This window comes from Mesoplodon bidens (assembly GCF_964165515.1).
Source record: "Mesoplodon bidens genome assembly, contig: HAP1_SCAFFOLD_210, whole genome shotgun sequence".
NCBI classification, from domain to species: domain Eukaryota; kingdom Metazoa; phylum Chordata; class Mammalia; order Artiodactyla; family Ziphiidae; genus Mesoplodon; species Mesoplodon bidens.
Genome location: NW_027671695.1, coordinates 887,824 through 896,654, shown reverse-complemented (window position 1 = coordinate 896,654; position 8,831 = coordinate 887,824). Strand labels below are relative to the sequence as shown.

The 8,831-nt window shown below is 35.3% G+C and overlaps 1 pseudogene across 1 annotated transcript in view; it reads left to right on the top strand.

The window, feature by feature from the left end:
- The first annotated feature begins 345 nt into the window (after nucleotides 1-345).
- LOC308611150 (ubiquitin-like modifier-activating enzyme 1) overlaps nucleotides 346-8,831 on the top strand; it is a 42,878-nt pseudogene continuing 34,392 nt past the window's right edge. The window contains exon 1 of the transcript in view: nucleotides 346-678. The product of the transcript in view is annotated as a ubiquitin-like modifier-activating enzyme 1 (transcript). The remainder of the gene's footprint in view (nucleotides 679-8,831) is intronic.

Below are 8,831 nucleotides of genomic sequence, written 5' to 3'. Positions count from 1 at the left end.
CTATAATCCTCAGGGTTATGCAATAGTGGAAAGAGCCCATCATACTTTAAAAGTTCAAATTACAAATTTACAGCAAGGGGAATTCAAATACACTTCTCCACATCACATCTTCAACACACACTATTTGTATTACATGATTTGTGTACTGATTCAAAAGGTAATACTGCCATGATGAGGCATTGGAATCCCGATATTAATAAACCTAAACATAGGGTGAAATGGAAGGATCTGCTCACTCGTCAATGGAAAGGACCTGATATTTTCTAACCAGCGGCTGAGGGTATGCTTGTGTATTTCCACAGGACGCTGACTCGCCGTTGTGGGTGCCTGACCGTCTCATCAGACATGTCGGGCCCTCCGACCCCGCCTTACCACTTCCCAGTCAGGCACAAGGCACCACAGCCGGAGACGTCAGCTAATGAATCACCATCAGCTAAAGAACCGCTGCTGCAGCAGATACAAAAGCTCACCATTGGAGAGAGACCAATTCTTTGTCTTCCGCATCCGCACCCAAGACCTCGCAAGACGCAAGCCATCTCTACAAGAACTTCGAATCCACTAACTTGGGGTCAGATTAAACAACTTGCTGATGACGCCAAGAAAGTGATAACAGTCCAGGGAGCTACCTTAACACCTGGAAATCTTTTTGTTGCTATGCTTGCTATATTGGCCTGCCAGGTAACTAGGGGAAATGCTTTGGATAAATCTTATTGGACATATCTCCCTGATCCACCGATTTTACAAACTGTAGCCTGGGATAATGAGGGTATACCAGTGTCTACTACTATGCCCAGGTTAATGGGAGGAGCCATAAGCTCCTATCCATATAATAAATTTAAAACAAATAATAATTTTACACTTCATGGAAAATCAGGGTTCCATACTATATGTTTTATATTTCCATCAATTAATAACTCTGTAGCCTCTCGTAAGGATGGATGTATACCGGTTTTTCTTAAAGGACAGCTTACTGCTTCTCCTTTGAGTCAATCTAATAAGAGACTTCTTTGGTCTTTGATTTACTTAGCACCTGGAGAAGATCCAACTTATAATCAACCTTCCTCTCATCTTTAAAATTTCTTCCTTGTAATCCTCCTTATGGTATACATACAGGAGTACAATCATCTATATTACAATCTCCGGAAGACCAATTGGATAGTAACTGGGACGCTGTAGATACCAATACCAGATTTCCTACATGGAATTATTGTATATATTCTTCAAGAATTGATATTCCCATAGAGGATACCACAAAAAATGTGCATGATTGGAGTAATCCTGATCCATGTAAGGATTATAGATCTTATTTACAACATCATGCACGTTATGATTGGAATAATTCACTCATTCCTGCTTCTATGCTTGTTAATAGATGGCACACTGGAGGATGTGTGCCTCCTATACTAACTATGGCTCAAGAGAGTATGTATTATGCACAGACCCAGCTTTGGAAAGCTATTGCTGCACCACCACCAGTTATTCTTCATAGACCTAAAAATATGGGCATTTATTCTATGCAGGCTTGTGTGTCAGCACCTTATGTATTCTTGGTAGCCCCAAAATATGTGGATCTAAATATTTATTATAATACTTCTGATTCTACTTTTTGGACACATTGCTATGATTGTATTTCGACAAGTTGTATAAATCCCTCTATGAATGTACAAGTTTTAATGATTCTTAAACGACCTCCATACATTATGTTGCCTGTAAAATTATCATCTGCCTTGTATGATGATTATGGCTTACATGTTTTGCATGAAACTGAACTTTTATTACATTCAAAGAGACTTGTTGCAGCTTTAATTCTAGCAATATCTACATTTATAGCTGTAATAGCATCACTTTCTCTTTCAATAAGTTCCTTAGCTCAACATGTACATACAGCTCAACACGTAAATGAGCTTTCAAAAATGTATCTTTATCTCTGGCTACTCAGGAAGTTATAGACAGAAAGTTAGAAGCAAAGGTGGATGCCTTAGAAGAAGCAATTTTACACATAGGGCATGAATTAACAGCGCTCAAAGTAAGATTAGCTTTGAGGTGTCATAAAAAATATAGATGGATTTGTGTTACTCCTCTAAAAGTGAATGAATCATTATATTCTTGGGAATAAATTCGTACTCATATTATGGGAGTTTGGAACCAAACAGATGCTAGTTTAGACCCTACTAAATTACATCAAGAGATTCATGACATAGGAAATACAAACTTAGGTTTATCTCCGGCACAGTCTGCTCAGAAATTTTTTGAAAGTATTAAGTCATTTGTGTCACATAAAACCTTATTCTCAATGCTCATTAATGGAGGAATCATGGCAGTTGTTGTACTAATTCTGATATTTTTACTTCCAGTCCTCATTAGAATAATTATTAAAAGCATCAAACAACTTTCTGTGGAGCTACATACTGCACTTTTAAAAAATAAAAAAGGGGGTGATGTCGGAAGCCATCCTGGAGGCATTGCACCATGACAAAGTCATGAGCAACGGAAGGCAAAACTGCAAGGCAGTGCCGTGCCAGTCAGGTGGACTACAGCTCCGTTGTATGTTTTATGATAATAACTTTACATACAGGGGCAATTTTGGGGGGATGTTGCTCCAGGTGAAAAAAAATTCCTCTAGGACTCCCCCTCCTGAAACTATCATAGGATGGGAAGTACCCACTAAAGCCCTGTGTAAATGGTAAAGAATTAAGAGCCTAGAGCTAAGGGGATGTTTTTGTGAAGAACACCCTCTAGTATGGAGTTACGGCCATGGGCTGGAGTTCCTGATGATGACATAGGAAATTTATGGTTCTATTATAAAGGAAAATTAATTATAGAAAAACAAATGACTAGAGCAGAATTCGTTGCCCGGATAGGGAGAAAACACTGTCTCAGTTGAAGGAAACAACGAGAAAGAGCATGCAGGTACATTGTAAATATTTTCCTGGAACCATTGTAAAAGGATGCACATGCAAGAAGAAAAATAGGAACAAGTAGCTCCAAATTTTACAATTGAAATAATCATAGAACTGCTTGGCTTGGTTACTAAGAAACAACCTGTGATTAATGGGAACTTGGGGAAATATTTTAATAGGACATCTAGAAACTAGGGGATGTTTGTTTTAAAAAATCTTTATAGAACATTTTCAGGTTTGATTGTGCTAAGATGGTTTGGCCACGTACCTGGTAATGTAATCAACTACAATATATAAACCTGTGATTGTAAACAATAGAGGAAGAATGAAGAATAAAGACATGAGAAAGAGAAACATGCAATGCTGATACTTTAAGAAGTGTAATAGAATTATTTCCTTTGCCGAAGCTATCCATCCCTCGGGTACCCCGAGACTCACTAGAGCTGGACTCTGGCAATATATGGCCTTCATTATGTTGTGGAATCTTCCTTCGATGTCTACTGTGTGGAGGGTTTTTATCATAAACTGGTGTTGAATTTTTTTCAAAAGCTTTCTCTGCTTCTATTGAGATGATCACATGTGTTTTCTCTTTCAATTTTTTAATATGGTGTATGACATTGATTGATTTGCATATATTGAAGAGTCCTTTTATTCCTGCAAGAAACCCCACTTGATCATGGTGTATTTTCCTTTTAATGTGCTGTTGGCTTCTGTTTGCTACTATTTTGTTGAGGATTTTTGCATCTATATTCATCAGTGATATTGACCTGCAGGTTTCTTTTTTTGTGATATCTTTGTCTGGTTGTGGTATCAGTGATGGTGTCTCCATAGAATTAGTTTTGGACTTTTCCTCCCTCTGCCATATTTTGGAAGAGTTTGAGAAAGACAGATGTTAAACTCTTTAAGCCAGAAAGGACTGGCAGGACATCTTAAGTGATGAAGGAGAAAACCCTGCAACTAAGATTAATTTTTTTTGAAATATGTGAGATCACACCATGTTTGTTTTTATATGCCTGACTTACTTCTTAAGTACTTCTCACTTCGTCGTACTTCTGCTCAACATCTCTTACTATTAGAGATGTTGACTTAACATAGTGCCCTCAAGGTGCACCCATTTTGTTACAAAAGGCAGCATTTTCCTTCTACTATGCCTGAATATATTTTTATTGTGACACATTTTTTTCCTGCCACACAAAATACTTTTCTGTGCCACATTTTCTTTTTCCATCTATTCCGCCTAAGTGTGTTGTTTTCCTGTATGGCATTTGAGAATGATGGTGCAGTGTACATGGGATGCAGGTATCTTTATGACTCGGTGATTTTCCTTCCTCTATAAAAATATCCAAAGATTTTTTCTGGATGATTTAGTAGTTCTACTTTTTTAGCTTTTTGAGGAATCTTCAAACTGTTTTCTAGAGCAGCTACACCAATCAGCATTCCCAACAAGAATGTAGGAGGGTTCCCTTTTGTCATGCCTGCTATCTTCTCCTTTTTTTTATAATAGACAATCTAATAGATATGAGGTGATATTCCACTACAGAGGTTTTGCCCTTTCCTAATGTATGTTTGTTATTAGCTGCTTATCTCGTATGTGTTTCTAATATTTTCTGCAATTCTGTAGATTGCCTGTTAATTCTGTTGATTGTTTCCTTTATTATATAGGAATGTTTCAGTTCAATTTCACTTCACTTAACTTTTGATTTTGTTGCCTGCTCTACTGCTGTCATAGCCAAGGAATTATTGCCAAGGCCAATCTTGAGAAGTTTGTTCCTTATCTTTTCTCAATGGATTTGAAACATTTAGGTCTTATCTTTAAAGCAATTTCCCCAACATTTCTGAGATACAATTGACATATAACGTTGGCAGTTTTAAGGTACACAGCATGATGGTTAGATTTACATCTATGCTGTGAAATAATGTGATAATAATGTTAGTTAATACTTCTATCACCTCACATGGTTACCAAATTTGTGTGTGTGCTGTAAGAACATTTAAGATCTACTTTCCGAGTAACTTTTAAACATGCAATAACGTATTGGTAACTAACTCACTATCCTGTAATTTAGATCCCAAGAAGTTACACATTTTATAACATGAAATTTATGCTCTTTGACTATCATCTACCTATTTCTCCAAACCTCACACCTATTAAATACGTATACACTCTTTTTTTGAAGACATCAGCCATTTAGATTTCATAAATAAGTGGGATCACACAGTTTGCCTTTATGTCTCTGATTGTTTCACTAAGAATAATGCCTGCAAGTTGATTATATGTGGTCACAAATTGCAGGAAATTCATTATATGACTGTATAATATCCACTGTCGTAATATATACATTTCTTAATCCATTTAATCATTGATAAACGGTTAGTGACTATGCCTGGCATATTTTAGATAAATATTTACACAGTGAACATGGGAGTGCAAATATCTCTGTAAGTTAACTGATTTCATTTCTTTCAATTATGTATATTCAGAAATGGAATTGCTACGTTATATGGTGGTATTATTTTTAGAATTTTGAGGAACATCCATATTATTTTCCATAGTGGTTGTACTAAGTTACATTACCACCAAAAGTCTGTAAGTGTTCCCTGTTTTCTACATGCTTGACTACACTTTTATGTCTTTTCTTTTTCATAATAACCACTATGAAATGCGTGAGTTGCTATCTCATTGTGGTTTTATTTTGCATTTCTCTTACTATTAAAGAGGTTGAACAAATGTTCATGTGTCAGTTGCTCATTTGTACATCTCCTATGGGGGGAATATATCTGCTAAGATCTTCAGCCCACCTTTTAATTAGATTATTCAACTTTTCTAAAAAAAACTAAGTCTTTTTTATGTTTCAACATTAGTCCTGTAGCTGGCATGTTGTTGGCAAATATTTTCTCCCATTCCATAGGAGAATTCCTATGCCTCCTGTTCCACTGCCTCTTCACTCTGTTCAAGTTACTTTTTTGCAGAGGCTTTTAAATTTGATGTTTTCACACATGTTGAATTTTCTTTTTGTTCCTTCTACTTTTGGTATCATATCCAAAAGAATCATTGCTGACACAAATGCCTCGGAGAATTTTTTTCTGTTTAATTCTAAGGATTTTGTGATTTCTGTTCACGTTGTGTTAATTTTTGAGTCATCTAAGATGGGTGTTCAATTTTATTCTTTTCCATGTGGATATCCAGCTTTTCCAACACTACTTAGTGTAAAGTCTATTTTTACTCCATTGTTTATTCTTGTCTTCTTTGTCATGTGTTAGTTGACTGGACATGGCTGAGTTTATTTCTGGGCTCTCAGTCCTATTCTATTGGTATTTTGTCTGTTTTTATTCTAATTTCACATTATTTTGGTTACCGTAACTTTGTATAATAGTTTGAAACCAGGAAGTGAGTTGCACCCAGCTTTGTTTATCTTGCTGAAAATTGCCTTGTCTATTTTCAGTGTCCTTTGTTGTTTCGTACAATTTTTAGGATTATTATTCTATTTCTGGGAAAATTGTCATTGAAATGTTGATTGGGATTCCATTGAAACTATAGATAGCTTGAGGTAGCGTGAACATTTTAACAGTATTCATTCTTTCAATTTAGAAATATGGGATACTTTTCTATTTACATATATCTTCTTCAGTTTTTGTAAATGTTATATTTTTAGGTGTACAGATGGTTTTGTCTCCTTGCTTAAATGTATTCCTAACATTTTATTGTTTTAGGTGCTGCGGTAAATGGAAGTGTTTTTTTTTTTTCTTTTTTCTGTCAGGTATTTTCTTGTTAGTGTATAGAAATGCAACTAATTTTGTATTCTTATTTCAAATCCAACAAAATTACTGATTTCATGTATTAGTTCTAACAGTTTCATGGGGTTTTGGTGGAGTCTTTAGGATTTCCTGCATACAGAATATGTCATCTTCAAACAGAGACATTTTAAATTCTTCCTTTCCACTTTGGATCCCTTTCATTCCTTTTCCGTGCCTAATGGTTCTGGCTAGGGATTCTACTATTATGTTGAAGAGAAGTGGTGATAGTGAGCATTTTTTATTTGTTCCTGTCTTAGAGGAAAAGTTTTCCGCTTTTCATCTTGAATATGATGTTAGCTGTGGGCTTGATAATATATGATCTTTATTACATTTAAAATGTTTCTTCTCTCCCCAGGTAGTTGAAAGCTTTAATCAAGAAAATTTAGAAAATTCTTTCAAACATTTCTTCTGCATGCTATTCGTGTCGTAAATTAAAATTTTTGATTTAAAAATGTTAACTGCCCTTGCATCACCAGGAATTATTTCACCTTAGCATGTTGAACATTTTAGTGTGTTTTTGAATTTGGTTTGCTAGAATTTTGTTGAGAATTTTTGCATCTATATGTACAAGGATATTAGCTTGTAAGTTCTGTGCTTTTTGTTTTGTTTTGTTTGTGTTCCCTTCTATTTCCTTATGTGGCTTTGTTAATCAAGAAAATCCTGGTTTTATAAAATGAGTTTGGAAATGTTTCCTCTTTTGTAGTTATTTGGGAGAGATTGGGAAGGACTGGCAATAAATCTTCATTAATTGTTCAGTAGAATTCACCAGTGAAACTAACTGATCCTGTGCTTCTCTTTGTTGGGAGAGTTTTGAATAGTGCTTCAATTTCCTAAGTCATTATTTGTATAATGATCAAGATATTTTTTGTTTGTTTGTTTTTTGCTTCTTCATGATTGTCTTGCTATGTTTTATATAGGAGTTTTTGGAGATTTATCCATTTTTGTAACCCAGTTTTTTAGCATTCTTTATAACTATTTGTATGCTATGGTGTCAGCTGCAATTTCTCCTCTTTCAGTTAAAGTTTTATTTATTAAGCACTTTTTTTCTCTTCGTTAGTCTTGCTAAATCTTGTCAATTTTATGATCCTTTCCAAATTCCAACACTTGGATTCAGTTTTTCCTAATTATCTGATATTTGTTTTATTCATTTCCATTTGACTTGTTCTTATTTTTTTCCTTTTATTCCTGGTGCTTAATTTGTTCATTTTTCCTAGTCCTTCATGTATATGCACAAGTGGTTTATTTTAGATTATTCTTTTCTCTTTTAGAAGAATCTATGATTGCTAAAATTAATTCATCCATTGACTGATTTTTCTATATTCCAAACGTTTTGGTATGTTGTCATTTTCGTTTATCTGAGGGTAGTTTCAGATTTCCCTTTTGACTTCTTCATTGACCCATATATATTTCCAGTGTGTGTTGTATAAGTTTACATATAAGGGATTTTTCTTTTTCTCTTGTTATTGATTTCTAGCTTCATAACATTATGATCAAAAAAGATGCTTAATGTGATTCTGATCTTCTTAAATTTGTTAACGCTTGCTTTATGTTTCAAGACAGTGTCCATTCTGGGAAATGCTCCTTCAGCACTTAAGCAGAATATGGATTTTGGTACTGTTGAATGGAAGTTTTCTATAAGTTTATTAGGTACATTCTGTTTCTTTATTAATTTTCTAAGGTAGAAAGTGGGATAATACAGTCACTTACTATTATTTGTTTTATTGTTGATTTATCCTCTCAGATCTTTTTTTTTTTTTGGGGGGGTGGGTATACGGGTCCCTCACTGTTGTGGCATCTCCCGCTGCAGAGCACAGGCTCCGGACGTGCAGGCTCAGCGGCCATGGCTCACGGGCCCAGCTGCTCCACGACATGTGGGTTCTTCCCAGACCGGGGCATGAAGGCATGCCCCCTGCACGGCAGGTGGACTCTCAAGCACTGCACAACCAGGGAAGCCCTCTATCAGATCTCTTAATGGTTGATTTAAATATTTGTTTAATCCCGCAACGTTCAGTACATATATATTTACAATTATTATTTTATCTTGATAAATTGATCCATTATCATTGTATACTGACCTTATTTATCACTTGTGACTTACTTTGACTAGAAGTCTGTATTACCTGAGATTGGGAGATC